This window comes from Bombus bifarius, unplaced genomic scaffold, assembly GCF_011952205.1.
Source record: "Bombus bifarius isolate JDL3187 unplaced genomic scaffold, Bbif_JDL3187 scf7180000008546, whole genome shotgun sequence".
Lineage (NCBI taxonomy): Eukaryota > Metazoa > Arthropoda > Insecta > Hymenoptera > Apidae > Bombus > Bombus bifarius.
Window position 1 is genome coordinate 169,223 of NW_022884719.1, and position 17,168 is coordinate 186,390.

The following is a 17,168-nucleotide window of genomic DNA, read 5'->3' on the forward strand; positions in this document are numbered from 1 at the left end:
AGGCTGAAATATTCAAATTAACGTAGTTTCACTGCTATTTGAGATATATAGATACTTTGCTGCGCGTTGTACTTCCCTTCTGGTCCCGCATACATTGCACATGTATCGGTTTACCCTATATTAACACTAGCCCTCGTCAGTTGGTATTCAGCAGCAGTTGTGCTAATTTGCGTTGAAATGCTCAAATCGAAACATCTCTGCTGCTATTTGAGATATGTATTGTAGACAATTCAATGCGCATTATGCATCCCTTATTGTGCTGCGTGCACCGCTCATCAGTCGGATGGCTCTATATCAACACTACTTGTTACGACCGTTCGCGGAGAAACGCGGTCGCTAGGAAACGCGTCAGCGAGAGGCGTAAATTCTCGCTACGATTCTGTTAATCGACGCCGCGAAAGAGTCGTCCCCCCCCCCTTTCTTTGTAGCGAGGAGGGGAAAATGCTTTTACGCATACCCAAAGACCCGCGTCTCCGGGTTATGTAGGACTCGGCAGATGACATCGCCATACCCACTAAAAACCCCTCCTCATTCTCCCTCTGCTACGGTACTCGAGGCACCAACCCGGTACGGTCATTCGACATTACTTCAGGTTGGCCTCTACACCACGTACCTAATCCTTTATCCTCCCTCCTCGACTCCGGTCATTCTTCTCCTCCTTTCTTCCCTTCTTCTCCTGTCCTCCACCTCCCTTTCCTTAGAAAGCCGGCATTTCATCGCCTTTGTACAAAAGTCATGAAACCTGTTCCACAACCGCTCCTCTGCTACCATCTTCTCAACAACTCGGTTCTCCAATTTAAAATCTTCACCGATCTCGACCTCCAACTCCGTTCTCTCCTCCGTCCATCTAGAGCACCAAACTAGCACATGCTCGGCGTCATGCATCACCGCACCACAATCCTAACAGCTGGTGTGCGACTTTTTGCCGATCCTATGACGGTAACGGTTAAAGATACCGTGTCCCGTAAGGATCTGCATCTGGTAGTTGATCCTCCTCCTTATTTTATAGAAGATCAGCTGATCTTCTACGAGTCTCCTAGTCTAATTGGAGGGGCTGTGGAGCGCCCACTCCAATCTCCACCTGTCCTCTGCCTCCATCTCCAAAACCTTCATTTCTTCCTGCCCAGCATGTGCCGCTTTTTCAGGGCCCTCCTTGATCCGCCTCTTTACTCCATACTGTTTCTACCGCAATCATGGCTTGATGTAAATCAGCATGTTACCGGTAAGCACACACAAAGCCCCATGTGACACCGTACGGTAGGCGGTAGACGTACGGATCAACGCTGCTCTTTGCACCCTTCTCATGATCGTCCTATTTGTTTCTCTTCGCAGAGAGGAGGCCCATATCGGTGCACCATATAGTACCACAGACTCCCAGACCCCATAATACAGCCTCCTGACTAAATCGTTGAGCCCACCGACGTTTGGGAGTACGCTCCGTATGGCGCCCAAGAACCGTTCTGCTTTATCACAAACTGCTTTGAGGTGGAGGGAGAATCCCCTAGCACTATCCAACACTACCCCTAGGTATTTCACAACACGGCTGGTGGAAACCTCCCCCTCCCATCCCCCACGTCAACATTAAAAATCTTCGGAATCCTCTTCCTTGTTAAGAGGATAACCTCCGTCTTCTCCCTGGCCAGATGCAATCCAGCCTCGCAGCACCACCTGGTGGCCAAGGCTATGACCGCCTTTATCCTTTCATTAAAGTCGTGGGACCCTCTAACCTCGAGTAGAACAGCCAGATCGTCGGCGAACGCTACTGCTTCGGTATCCTTCTCCCGGTCCAGCGCCGCCAGCACCCCGTCATACACTAGATTCCACAGTAAAGGTCCTAAGACCGACCCCTGCGGGACCCCTGCGTAGACGTTCCTCCTTACGACACCGTCCCGACAGTATACCAATATTCTCGTCTCAGCCAGATAGTCCGCTAACAACTCCTGTAGCCGTCCCGGTAGCCGTCTCCTTCGAATCTCCTCCTTAGAGCGTTAAAGGCGTTCTTCAGATCAAGGGCGACCAGAACACACACCAGGCCCTTCCTTCTACACTCTTCAGCAACTGCGACCGTCCTATCCAGGGCTTCAAGAGTCCCCCTCTTTCTTCTGAAGCCATACTGATCCCTATGGAAGGGATCCTGAACAATGCTCCTCTCTATGAGCATTTTCAGCGTGTGCTCCCACACCTTGTTCAACGCCGGCAGTATGCTAATCGGCCTATACGCCGATGACGTCCCAGGTTCTTTGCCAGGCTTGGGTATTAATACCACCCTAGCCTTTTTCCATACCGCCGGTATTTTTCCACCGGTATTTATTCCGTTGAGCACTGTCAGGACCCTATATCCTATCAATCTAGGACCCTACTCGCCCTCCAACTTAGCCTCATTCGTCTATTGACGCTAACTATACCCGGGAAGCTAGTCCCTCCATTTCTCAGGAAGGAGTAGCTTCCCGTCGTCCTAATAGGTATAAGCTCATTCCTCGTCATAACATCGAGTGGGCATGTTCCCCTCGTTCCATCTTAGAGCCCCCCCACACCGATGATTTCGCATTAAAGTCACCAGCAACCATAATCGCCGGTGCTCTTTTCCTCTCCTCCTTTATGACCCCTTCCAGTTCCTTCAAATAATCGTTGAACTGGTCCCTGCCCTTATTGGGGGAACAATACCCACTGACGCAAAACACATCACCAACCCTGACCCCTACAATCCCTACATTTCTTATCAGGGTCTCGCTCGCCGCATGTTTTCCATTAAACAGGGTGACCCATACCAATGCATCTCCACCCTCGTCATTAAGCCAATAAGGCAACTGCCTATAAGGCTCGGAGATGGTCACTATGTCCACCCTGCTTTCACATACGCACTGCATCATCAGGTCTTGCGCAAGCCTGCACCTGTTCAGGTTTATTTGTAAGACTCTAATTGGGCCCCTGTCTATTCCTACTACCTAAGCGCACCATAGGGCACGCCAACGACCCCGTTACGTGTCTTGCATTTATACCACCATGTTTCAGACACATGGCGCATCTCGGCTCTCTATCACAATCCTTCATACTATGCTCAGCGCTGCCGCACCTCCTACACAACTCTCTGCCAGAACATGCCCCAACATGTGACACCTGTAACAGCGCCGAACATTAGCTAACTGCCTAACGGAGGCTATCGTTAGCCCAGTTCTCAGTCTCCTTTCTCTCTCGTCACTAGGCACTCCACTCACCGGGAGGACCACTACAGCCTCTTGCGTGCCCCATAGTGCCGCCTTTATAGATTTAATTTCCACCTCCCCACTCTCCTCCATTCCCCACTGCGACCTGATTTCTTCCACCAGCTCTTCCCTGCTGGTGAGGGGGTCGATGTTCCTTATTTGTAGAGTCGCCCTGTTCACCAGAGCGGCCACCTCCATACTATCACTCAAGTCATCCAACCGCTACATACCCCAACCTACTAATCACTACGTAACTCCTACAGCCGCCCCATTACTCGGCATCCCATTACTTATTTATTTATTCCAAGGCACTTAGTTCGGCTCGTGTCACAATAAATAAATGGCCAAATAAATATTATAAGTATAAGAACCCTGGCCGGCCCGACTTTATTCCTTAAAAATAGGAACTTACTTCGAGTCGACCGTACATGCTCACATTATTATTTATTTATTTGCAGTTATCCTCTAACGCGTATGTATATAAACGACTAATTACCGTGACGCATGAATCTGCCATTATAGTCGATGGGGTCTTGTGTAGATGTTTATTTGACTTTATCCGAGGTCGCCAATACCGGATAAATTTAAATTAACGATTACTACCGTACTTTTCGTTTCTCGCACACTTCCTATCCTCCACTTACTTTTTCTTGTTCAGTGAGGATATTATCACCCCATTACGCGCAAACGTCTTGTTGCTCACCCCCTCAATCATCATACATGCCAACTCTATTTCCATTTCCATTTCCACACATTCACTCACTCTCCCCCGCATCTCCCGACACTATCTCACTCTCATGCATTCTCCTGCCACCTCAGTCCACGTATACCCCTCATTTCATTTCACTACTCCTTACAATTATTATTACACTACCTTTCCCGCCTCATTGACCCCTTACACCCTATACGAATCACGCCAAACTACGTCCTCGTACATACACTCGACTAGCGGGAGCAACCCGTCAACACGTCCGCTCCCCATCGCGCCCTGAACCGAACTCCAAAATAGTCATTCCCCTGTTCCGATTAAGATAACAGAGGTGGTTCAATGAATGTAACACTGTATTAACAGGTTAACATAAAATAATATATTTGACAATAATATGATGAATATATTACAGAAAGTTGACTCGACTTTACGATATCTCTAAATGAATTCGTTAGACTATTTGATTTTGCTCGTCAGACTTCTCGATGTGTAACGTTTGACTCGTCAGGAGGGACTGATTGCCCTTCGATCATTTCTTTGTCTTGTTTGGAAGACGACCCCCACTATGCTCGGGTTACGCCACCGCTCGCGCCTATGATCACGTATGCCCATTCTTGTGTGAAAAAACGTAACGGACAAAAATCGACGTTTCTAGAGCTCGCTGCTTGGCGACAACTATGCGCTCGTTGATACATTGTATATGATCCGGCGGGCAGATAAGACGATCTGCCTGCGACACTATAGGACCGCGAGCGACGGTTAGAAATTACAGCCTGCGGTAAGCCTCGTGGCGTAACACTACTGCTTGTCAGTTGCGGTCAGTAACGGCACATAAGTCAATGGAAGATTTGAAACGGGAGAGACTCATTGTGCCTTGGAATATCAACGTTTTTTTTGTTTACAAAATCTATAGGCAAATGAACTTCGGACAAGATATTATTGCCGTTACTGGTAATCTTCAACCGGAGTTACATAAGACCTTCAACTTCGAACTTTTTATAGTGCTAGTAGATTTGGTAACGGTATGATTTTCTCACTTAACCACCGATCGATAATATTTGTTACGTCCGGTGACTCTTTGCGTAGCCCGGAATCCATCCCTCAGTCGAGGCGGCCACTCGCTACGTCAATATCATTAGTTGAACCTTAATAATCATAAGGAACTGTCGTAAAACTAAGCATTTCGATTTGACCATTAAGGCCGTTAAGTAGTACAAAACACCTTCGAGTCAAGAGGTTCCTTATGGTTATTGCTCCATCAAGTGGAACGTGGGGAAACGTTGTTTTTCCCCATTTTTCCCGGGATTTCCACCCGGTGGTAGGGCGACCAACACCCAGTAAGAGTTTTTCTCTGCGACAGCATCGTCATCGAACTTCATTGGTTCAACGATTACAGATCAGTCAACATCTCTACACTGGGTTCACTTCTTTAATTCAGTCAACATCTCTTCATTCTCTACATCTACTTCTGATCACTCATCTAATTAACATATATGTCGGGTTTACATTAGAATTAGGGTTAGGAGCGTGAAACGAATCTTCGTTTGGATTACACGTTGTCGTTATGCAATAGAGAAGACATCGACTAGTGCAAATACGATTATCATAGAACTGGACAAGTAACCGTGGTAATTAAATACTCGAGAAACTAATGACAATGATCCTAGGTTCAATAACGAATCCGCGGTCGACGGGATAATAGATGAACATGCTCACAAAATCTAAGTCGGACGCGTAATATTCACTGGTCGTGAGGTGTTACTCTTTTCGTCGATGAGATCGCGAGAGAGAATGAGTTTCCGTCCCGATGATGCCACAGAGGAAAACTATAATGGGGTGTGTCTAAAGACACGAGATCATCGGATTCGTCGAGAAAAGCCTCCGTTCAGAAAGTAAGGGAAATTGGCGTTGCTGCTAATTGGTCAATCTCCATATCGGTGGTTAGAAAAAGATGCTAGCCGCCCTCGAGGAAAAGTTGCTAGTGGGAGACGCCGTTCGTTGAAAAAATAGGTCTCCTCTATCTTCTCGTAGTTGGGACAAAGACTGTTTGTTTGAAGGACTTTAGTTAGCTAAATCTTAAGATTTATAACGGGCCCTCGAGCTAGCCGAACATGTACTGCGGAGACGCATCGACATCTGGCAATCATCTTACTCGAAGAATAGGGTCTGCGTGTGGCGAGCCACTGGACAGAGACCGTTGGAATGTTTACTGTCGAGTGTTACAGCTATTTCCTTTTTAAGGAGAGCTATAGAATTACTCCATGCCTCTGTCAGACAAAGCGTTCATCCCGTGACCGCGGCTACGTTCGGCGACTGGCTGTCGCCTCGAGCCCAAGCTCATTATCACAAATCTCGAACAATACAATCAGATCGAATGACAATTGTTTAATTACGCCTATGATAGACTCTAGATTACGGTGTTAAAGGATTTTTCCGAAGTTCCAAAGGGAAGGCTCCGATGTTCTTTCATCTCCGACATATATATATATACGTACATCCCTAACCGATCAAAATAAAGAACGATCGTATGCGACGTAATAGTAAGAAAAATAAAAACGAAATAATAGAAATACATACTTTAATGAAATAGTAAATATAGTGAATACAACATACCCTGTACCAACTAATAAACCGAGCAAGCCGCGAAGCGACTGATACAACCAAGAATAGTCTATAATTTCACAATTCGGTTAAGGATAAACTAAGAAGAACCAATTAACCAAAAGTGACTCGCAAATTAATTAATAAATCACGACATAATACGATATTCAATCAGGATAACCTACAATTCGACAATTTAATCAAATCTCGCAATAACATCACGAATAATCCAAAAGAAAAGGAAAAAGGAATGGAACGATAGGAATACACACTTTTATAACAAATATGAAATATCGAACAATCTAATCTATAGCACATATGGACATACAAAACCACAATAAACAAAATATATCTTATATACAACGGGATATAAAATATATAAAACACCTAGGCATATTCTCACACTTCGACAAACCAGGCACTATTGTCAGAATCCACACACGAAACGTCAAGATTGAAGTGAAAGAGATTCCACGAACAGTACACTTGAACAAGTTAAAACTAACACATAATCGAAACAGACCACCAGAATGATTTCATGAGGCAACATAATAGGTGTTATATGGAATAACACTGCTTGTTGAATACTGCAGATAGTGGAAACCTAAAAGAAAATGGAAAATTATTATGTGCGTTCTAACCATTATTTAAATATAAAATGTGTTAATTGAATAAAATAATTAAAAGCAGTGAAAGTGAAAGGTACCTAGTGCAATCATCGTAGAAGAAAGTGTACATGGAGGAAGTGAACTCCACAAGGATAGGCTACGGATTCATTTTGTAAAACATACGACGGTCAGCTGAAACAAATGGATAAGTTAATCTCAATTGCACTAATATTAAATATTTATAACAACATTAAAGTTGAATTAAAAGAAACAAGGATAACGGACAATAATTGATGCCCGTCAACAACATTTACAAGATAACAGGACTTACGGTTGACCATTGGAAAATTTTAAGAGCATTCTACTCACAGGTATGAAGATACCGAAGGTAATAAATACCGAGGTACCTATTCATAACCTAAAAAGAGGAAGAATGCTGTAAACCACGTTGAAGTAAAAATTGATAATAGTAAGAAGCTCGTTACTCACATCGGAAGGTATACATTACAGCCGACGCAGTTGTAAGAAGCCTACTACCAAATTTAAATGAATACTTACGGAATATTGAATCAGATACTATCACAACAGTCACGACGGCAACAGGAAACTGAAAAATCAAGGAAAAAATTGTGACACTATAACAAAATAATCCAACGCTAACGAAGCGGTCTTAGTAAACAAGATAGTGGACAGACTATTTTACTATGTAGATATTTACAAAATTTTATATATATCTTTTATATATATCTATATATATACTTACAATTCTAGGATAAGTAATAGTCATAATAAGTGTTCGAAATGTAGCGAAGAACCAAACACCCACCATGTAACTGTTCCAATTAAAGGACTCAGCGTTGAAGGATTAGAATTGTAGAACCTATAAACAATAAAGATTTTAATTAATAATATATAGATTAGCTCCAAAATTATACCATACAGATATGAAATAACGGCAAAATCACAAGTATAAAGTAACAACAAACTAATAAGAAAGAAGTAGAAACAGCCAATAAAATAGGAATAGGTTAGAAATTAATCAAGACCGATTAACCGAGTATCAACGATAAACGCGATTAAGATAAGAAATTATTATATTGTACTAAGTTATAGTATAATTGTATTAAGTCTGAGAGGCGTAGAGAAATAAGATTATGTTATGCAGTAAAATTAGTAATAATACACTATGCACATATTAGTATTAAATTAATTAAGCGAACACTTTATAGAAATAAACTACTCAAAACACAATAATAAAACAGTGCTATTGATAAATTATAAAATTTAACAATAACACAATCCATATGCTATTATATTAAAATAACACATAGTATATATACACATTATAATGAGTACACAAACAATGCTATTGTCATATTAAAAAATTCTAACTGCGCTAAGATAGAGGAAAATAAGCGACGGACGAATAATTATTTCAGTATTAAACAAATTAAGGACGCGTCACTATACTTTTATTGGAGACATTCACGACCGGCCATCTTGGATTGTCATGAACATAGGATAGCTCTACACGTGCGCATCGGAATACATGCAATAATTACACATATTAAATAAATGCAAAACAATATTATTTTCACTTCAATTATACGTCAACTACTAAAATAAAGTTACAAATAATTAACAAATAAATAATAGATTCGACGTTAATAAAAGTCACTATATACTAGGGACATTCACAGGCGGCCATTTTGGATAATCAACACGTGCATATAGTAACTTTTATGCATTACAAAATAAATTATGTTTTCGATGAAGAAGTAAATATTTAATAGATGATAATACAAATGGAAGATTGTAACGAGGAAAGAATAAATAATAATTAATACAATATAACACATTATTATATGGTAACAGGAATATTAGAAATTAATAGAAATCAGCCATGAGAAACAAACCATGAAATAACATGTTAAACTTATTATTATGACAAGAAAAAATAATATTTTATTGAAAGAAACAAGAAATAACGCATAAGAAGACTCGGCAAACACTAAATTGCCACGCGCCTTGAACGTTTCACTGGCATCAGCAAGAAAGTTACCAGATACATCGCAGATGCAACTTCAGCAAGGATAAGTTGCCACGCACTTCTGTCACGTAAAATTGATACTTGGGTTGTAAGAGAAAAGAAAGAATAGAATAACGCTGAACCGAAAAAGGGGTGTTGTACAAGAACAGCAACTAGAACAAGAACTCCCTGAGCTGGGTGAAGGCTCAGCTTATATACGTTTTGGTTTGAGGATGTTGAGGGGCTCGGTGTAGGTTATGATGTGGAAAAGTGTCCGAAGGTCGGGGGTCGGTGCCTTATCTATGATGTGGACTAAGGTGTGTCATAGCTTCTGTGTAGGCAATGATGATAAGGTGGTGATGTGTCCAAAGGAGTCCGAAGCTCGGTCGATGTCTTATCTCTGATGTAGGTTGAGATGTGATTGATGTCACCTACCTCCTTAGATGGATTTTGGTCCTCAAAAATCTTAGTTTTTTCTTCAAGATTGTTTTATGGACACTAATTGGTTAAAAGTGTACTTTTCTTCTCTGTCTTGATCCTTTATGAGAGAAAAAAAAATTTTATCGGGTTCATGAAAAAATTTGTCACGCACATACACGCATACATACACATACAAATTCCGTTCTCTCTGGTACATACAACTAGAAAATATATAACACAGCTACTTATATGCGTACAAGTAACCGATTTTACAGGAAATATACAGGAGGTGAACGGTGATATTTCACGCTTACGTTCCTTTTAGGACTTAAGTGTACATAATGCCTGGTTTTGTACTCGTTGGAAGGTGTCTTTTCAATTCATTACTGAATCGATATACATTAGATAGAATAATAAACTCAATCTACAAAAATACTAGAGAAACTGTGATCATTACAAAATTATAAACAAATTTATGAGTTGAAACATGTTGAGGTTATTCGATGTGTAAACGGATAAAACACGTGGATAAATGGTAAGGCAGAAAATATATTTAAATAGAAGTGTAATTATAAGTAAGAATACAATTTGAGCTGGTCCAGATGGTACCCAATAACTGAAAAACCCCGAAGCCAACGTCGCCTGTCTACTGTTTATGGTCTGACTTCGTCGCAGTCTTTTGTCTACGCACTGTTGATGGCTTCAGTGCTTGAGAAAACTAAAAAGACCAGATGTAGAGTTCTCTTATAAGTGGTGATCACTTCAACGCCCTCTCTAAAAATTCTACATGTCTACAAACAATTACCTCTTAATATCTTTTTTATTTTTCAAACCTAACTTTTGTCTTAAATATTCAAATCTTGGTTTTGGCAACGCCTTTGTACATATATCTGCCAGTTGCTCTTCGCTTGTTACATACGTTACATCAATTTCGCCTCTATTGAATAAATCTCGCAAGAAATGATATCTTACGTCAATATGCTTACTTCTTTGATGGAATTCTGGATTCTTAATTAATTTCACGGCACTAGTATTGTCTACACATAGCATATACTTAAAGATCTCTATTTTGCATTCAAGAAATATTTTCTTTAGCCACATAATTTCTTTCGCTCCTGAGGCTGCACTGACATACTCAGCTTCGGTCGTAGATAGAGCTATACATTGTTATCGCTTACTTACATACAACGCCTGATGTTGACTTTCTTGTTTCTTTGTCGCCTGTATAGTCAGCATCGTTAAAGGTTTCGAGACTGCCTGCTTTTGTATATAAGAGTCCCATGTCTGCGATTCCTTTTATGTCGCGCAAAGTTGTCCGAATTTAGCTTTACCGTTAAAACCCACCTATTACTAAGTACCTTCTGATCTTTTGGTTTTTCTACAAGAATCCACGTCTTATTTTCATGATGCGATTTCATTTCATCATTCATAGCCGCTTCCCATAACTCTTTCTTTTTGGATCTCATCGCTTCGTTAAAATCCACCGGTGATTTTCCCGCTACGTACGTTACTGGACTACCATAGAAATCGGTTCGTTTGATCTTACCTCTATCTCTCAATTGTCTCACATTGTCGCTAGTTCCATGAGGTTGTTTTCCATGTTCACTCTCTGCACTTTCATACGTACATGCTCTATCGCTCTGCGCACACATATCTTCGCGCTCGACAATTGTCGGTAAACTTAAATTAACAAATTTCGCATTTTCTAGTTCGGGCTTAAATATTACGTCACGGCTCAATATTACATTTCTTACTGTCGGCACGTATACTCGATACCCTCGTCCGTCATCTAAATAGCCTACCAAATATCCTTTATTAGCCTTTTTGTCAAGTTTTGTTCTCTTCTCTGCAGGTTTGTATGCAAAGGACTCAGTACCGAAAACCCTAAACTTTTCTAAATTTGGCGGTTTCTCGTACCACAGTTCATACGGTGTTTTCTTGTCTTGTCTTGTCGGCCTGGTCTTATTTATAACATGTACTGCTGTATTCATGGCTTCGGCCCATAAAAACAGCGGTAGATTTGATTTTGACATCGACCGACCTGCCTCTACTACTGTTCTATTTTCCCTTTTTGCGACACCATTCTGTTCAGGAGTGTCAGGACGTTAATTGTGTGCCTAATTCCCTGGCTTCTTAAAAATTCTTTAACTTCTTTATTTTTGAATTCTTTCCCTCTGTGGCGGATCGGTATCAATAGGACGCCGACAAGTCGAGCCGCGGGTACCAACCGCCAACACTAGAGGGCTACGACGACAACGAGTCTGTCTGTCTAACTCGCTAGCGGTCGAATATACGAACGATTGATATAAATACCGCACCTAGCGAGACACCCTCTACGTCTAAGGCAGGGACTACCGGGCATAGCCTTACTGACGAGTCCACCGGTAGTCCCGGGACGAAACGCACTCTCTCTCTCTTTTCTTCCGTCACATTGTTGACCACCGACAACGAACACGCACCTTTGGAGAAGGAGTCAGGAAAGGAGCCAACCACCGACGACGAACACGCCAAGCAGGTGACCGGATACGAGACGACGACCAAGCCAGGAAGTGATGTAGCCATTGCAATAGTTCATGGGCATCACCTCCAGCAGCACGTCAGAGAAAGAGAGACAACCATCTCGTCCCCACGACGATCAGCCTTCCATCATCGACGACGAGCCATTCCCTCTAATTAGTATCGCGCTATATAGCTTTGGGGTCACGCTATAGCGCTAGGGGGAGGCTGTGTGGCGGATCGGTATCAATAGGACGCCGACAAGTCGAGCCGCGGGTACCAACCGCCAACACTAAAGGGCTACGACGACAACGAGTCTGTCTGTCTAACTCGCTAGCGGTCGAATATACGAACAATTGATATAAATACTGCACCTAGCGAGACTCCCTCTACGTCTAAGGCAGGGACTACCGGGCATAGCCTTACTGACGAGTCCACCGGTAGTCCCGGGACGAAACGCACTCTCTCTCTCTTTTCATCCGTCACACCTCCATCACTATGAATTTCTTATCGTTGAATTGATTCTCAACTTCTAGGCAAAAAGTTTTTAATTTTTCGATTACTTCGGACTTATGTCGTAAGAAGTAAATCTTTGTGAATTTTGAAAAATCATATTTAAATGTAAGAAAATACAGTTTCTTGCCTAATGACTCGACTTCCATAGGTCCACATACATCCGCATAAATAATTTCGCGAGGTTTAGTCGCCCGATTGATTTTCTCGTGAAAACTCGATCTATGATGTTTCCCGTACGGGATAACCTTCACAGAAAAAGTTACTATTCTCCACAACTTTCATATTTGAATTCTTTAAGAACTCTTTAACTTGTCTGATGTTTTGATGACATAGCCGTTCGTGCCATAACTGCAATGTGTCCGCGTTTGATTCCGTTCTATTGCTAAAATTACAAACTGACGGTATGATAACTCGCATATCTACTTTATACAAATTTCCGATAACAGAAACTCTTGCTATCATTTTCTGGTTTTGTAAAAACATACAATTGGGCCTTCCTTTAAAACACAGAAATCTATGCCCCTTCTTGCGACAGATCTAATGGAAAATAGATTTCTTTTCATACCTGGTACATACAGAACATCATTCATTGTACATGTTACCCATTTGCTGTCCACAAAAGTCTCTACTTTGATTTTTCCTTTGCCGCACCCATCCATGAACGCCGATCTCTATCTTCGCCGTGTTATCGAATTCTTCCAAGACGCTGATTCCCGTCGTCCTGTCATGTGATCCGTAGTTCCTGAGTCGATTATCCATACATCAGGGTTTGCTGCTTGTATCGCTGTGGTGCTTCCTAATAGATCAATTCCGCTGTGATCTCGATTTTGATTTCTAGGTTCCTGGTTATATCTACTGTCGCTTCTTTTATTATTTTTAAAGCAATTTTTATTGGTGTGGCCTTTCCTTTTGCATATAAAGCTCTAAAGCAATCCTTCTTTAGATGGCCAACTTTTCCACAGTTGAAGCAGCTTGTTCCTTGTTTCTCGTATTCATGTTTGCTTGACTGCTTCTGTTGTTCCCTTTTATAATTGTTACCCTTTGTTACCAGCGCCACCGATGTTTCCTGGTCGTTTTTCTTCCATCTGATTTCTTCCGTCATCAGCCTGGTACTAAGCCTGTCTAAGGTCTTCTTTCCTTCTTCCACGGAATCCCACGCACTGTGAAAATGGTCAAATTTGTTTGGTAACACCAGTAAAATGCGTGTTATCAGCATTTTCTCGCCAATTTCACTTTCAAGGGATTTCATCTTCGCCGCTATCAGTTCCAACTTTGATAGGTTGTAAGAGACATTTTCAAATTCTTCCCATTTAAAAACGAAGAACTGCTTCTGGACCATATTTAAATTCTCATCCGACTTCATATCATATACTGTATTCAACTTTTTCCACATTTCATGTGCTGTTGTGCAACATAAAAGAAGATCCAACGGTTTCCTTCCTACTGAGGTCACAATTAATTTTCTGGCTAACCGATCTGCTTTCAAAAATCTTTCATGAGCGATTTCTTTCGCTGCGCTGTTACCTGGACACAGATTCCTTTCACACACGTTGATCAGGTCGTCATCTTCCTCCAAAAGGAACTTTTAACAAAATGCCACTGGAGCCAACTTTCTTCGCCACGTAACATCTCGATCTTCGCACTTGCTGATTCCATTTTAGCACTATCCCTTACTTTACTAAGCACAACACTTTAACAATTTATTCACTTCACGTTGCTGCCTTGCAATTTACAGCTCTGGGCCCATAACCTGTTGAGACTATTCGATGTGTAAACAGAGAAAACACGTGGATAAATTGTAAGGCAGAAAATATATTTAAATAGAAGTGTAATTATAAGTAAGAATACAATTTGAGCTGGTCCAGATCCGCACGCTAGCTGTGTTACCCAATAACTGAAAGACACTGAAGCCAACGTCGCCAGTCTACTGTTTATAGCCTGTGTTCGTCGCAGTCTTTTGTCTACACTCTGTCGATGGCTCCAGTGCTAGAGATAACTAAAAGAAGCCTGATGTAGAGTTTTCTTAGAAGTGGTGACAACTTCAACACATAGCAAAAACCGGCTGATGTGCTCTGCATTTGGCAGCAAATGTGGAACATAACGCGCATTTAAATGTCGACATATCACCAATAGCAGCGGAAATATGTTTAATTGAATACTTAATCCTAAATATGCTAAACTGCAAATTTCGCTAGATTTGACAGGGTACAGAGTAGACATAGCGGAAACCGGCTGATGTGCGCTGTATTTAGCAGCAAATGTGGAGTATAATGCGCATCGAATTGTGGGCATATCACCAATAGCAGAGGAGCTACATTCAATTGAATATTCAAGCCTGAATATGCAGTACTGGAATAACATTGGATTTGACCTCGACCCGAGTTGATATAATGTAAACTTGAGCAGGTACGCTATATTGGACAGCAAACATGGAGTATAACGCGCATCGAATTGTCGACATATCAACAATGGAAACGGAGATACGTTCAATGAAATATTGAAGCCTGAATATGCAGTACTGGAATAACATTGGATTTGACCTCGATCCGAGTTGATATAATGTAAACTTGAGCAGGTACGCTGTATTGGACAGCAAACATGGAGTATAACGCGCATCGAATTGTCGACATATCAACAATGGAAACGGAGATACGTTCAATGAAATATTGAAGCCTGAATATGCAGTACTGGAATAACATTGGATTTGACCTCGATCCGAGTTGATATAATGTAAACTTGAGCAGGTACGCTGTATTGGACAGCAAACATGGAGTATAACGCGCATCGAATTGTCGACATATCAACAATGGAAACGGAGATACGTTCAATGAAATATTGAAGCCTGAATATGCAGTACTGGAATAACATTGGATTTGACCTCGACCCGAGTTGACATAATGTAAACGGGAGCAGGTCCGCTCTATTTGGCAGGAAATGTGGAATGCAATGCGCATCGAATTGTCGATCAATAGCAGCGGTGATACGTTTAATTGAATACGGCAGCCTAAATATGCAAAACTGCATTTGGCAGCAAATGTGGAGTATAACAGGCATTGAATTGCCGAGATATATTGAATAGAAACTGAGATACGTTTAATTGAATATATCAGGCAGATTCTCCAAAACTGCAATAACGCTGTATTTGACAGTGCCTAGACTTGATATAGCGCAAATAGGCTGATCTACGCCGATTTATTTATTAATATTCAATTGAACGTATCTCCATTTCCACTGGAGATATGTCGACAATTCGATGCGCGTTATACTCCACATTTGGTGCCAAATGCAGTGCACTTCAGCCGTCTTGTGCTATGTCAACTCTGGTCTATCGCCAATTCACTGTAATTGCAGTACTGCATATTCAGGTTTCAATATTCAATTGAACGTATCCCCACTGCTATAGGTGATATGTCCACAATTCTATGCGCATTATAGTCCACATTTGATGCTAAATACAGCGCACATCAGCCGGTTTGCGCTATGTCTACTCTGTGCCCTGTAAAATCTAGCGTAATTGCAATTTTGCAGATTCTCTCTTAAATATTCAATTGAAAGTATCTCCGTTTCCATTGGAGATATGTCGACAATTTGATGCGCGCTCTACTCCACATTTGCTGCCAAATACAGCGCGCATCAGCCGGTTTTTACAATGTCAACCCTAGTCCCCGCCAAATCCTTTGTAATTGCAGTTTTGCACATTTAGGGTTCAGTATTCAATTAAACCTATCTACGCTGCTATTGGTGATATGTCGCCAATTCGATGGGTGTGTTAATTCGACCAATCGCGGGGAGACGTAGTCGCGAGGAGAGACGTCAACGGGAGTAAATTCCCGTTACGATTATAACAATCGACACCACGAATTGATCGATCCTCTGATTTCCGTTGAGATAATAGGGGTGATTGAGTTTGTATAACACTGTGATTCACAGAATTATAAATAATATATTTCCAACACTTAAATTACACTGTTGAGCATAGATAAATAGATAATCACTTATTGCATGAGGATAAGCTAGATATGTACGTTAGAGCAGGGCTCTTATAATTGGATTTAATGTATTAGTGGACGTAGCACTATAAGATATTTAGTAGAGGAAATGTATGTTCGACAATACCGAGAACCGACTCTCGCGTTATGCTTAGACTGCCATGTTAGGCGTTAGCTTTAAACTTAGTAGTTGACTTTTCCAACGATGTAGAAGAAGAAGTTGAGTGACGATGCTGTGTCGGAGGAAAGCTAGTGATGGGTGTGTCTAGCGCACGGGACCATCGGATTTGTTCATGCCATTTTAGGTCAGGAAGTGAGGGCAGTATACATTGCCTCGGATTGGACAAACGAAGGTTGGTGGACTAGGAAGGGTCTTAACCGCCCTCGATAGAAAGTTGCTAGTAGGAAGCATCGTACGTAAGAAAAACTAACTTTCCCGTGTCAAGCCGTAGTAAACAATAGTCTTTAGAAACTGATTTAGAAAAAGACACTTGTTGGGTCTGAAGGACCTTAGCAGGCAAGTTACTCGGGTTTATGACGGGTGCTTAAGGCTATTGAGGGTACGCCGTACGGAAAAGCGGACATCTGGTGTCCGTC

The 17,168-nt window shown here is 41.6% G+C and overlaps 1 long non-coding RNA gene across 1 annotated transcript; it reads right to left on the minus strand.

The window, feature by feature from the left end:
• Window positions 1-6,473: 6,473 nt before the first annotated feature.
• On the minus strand, window positions 6,474-8,791 carry LOC117213241. Its single transcript, XR_004488614.1, has 4 exons — window positions 8,592-8,791; window positions 7,885-8,001; window positions 7,220-7,728; window positions 6,474-7,117 (listed from the first exon to the last, which is right to left on the minus strand). It is a non-coding gene; the product is annotated as an uncharacterized LOC117213241 (long non-coding RNA).
• Window positions 8,792-17,168: the final 8,377 nt, after the last annotated feature.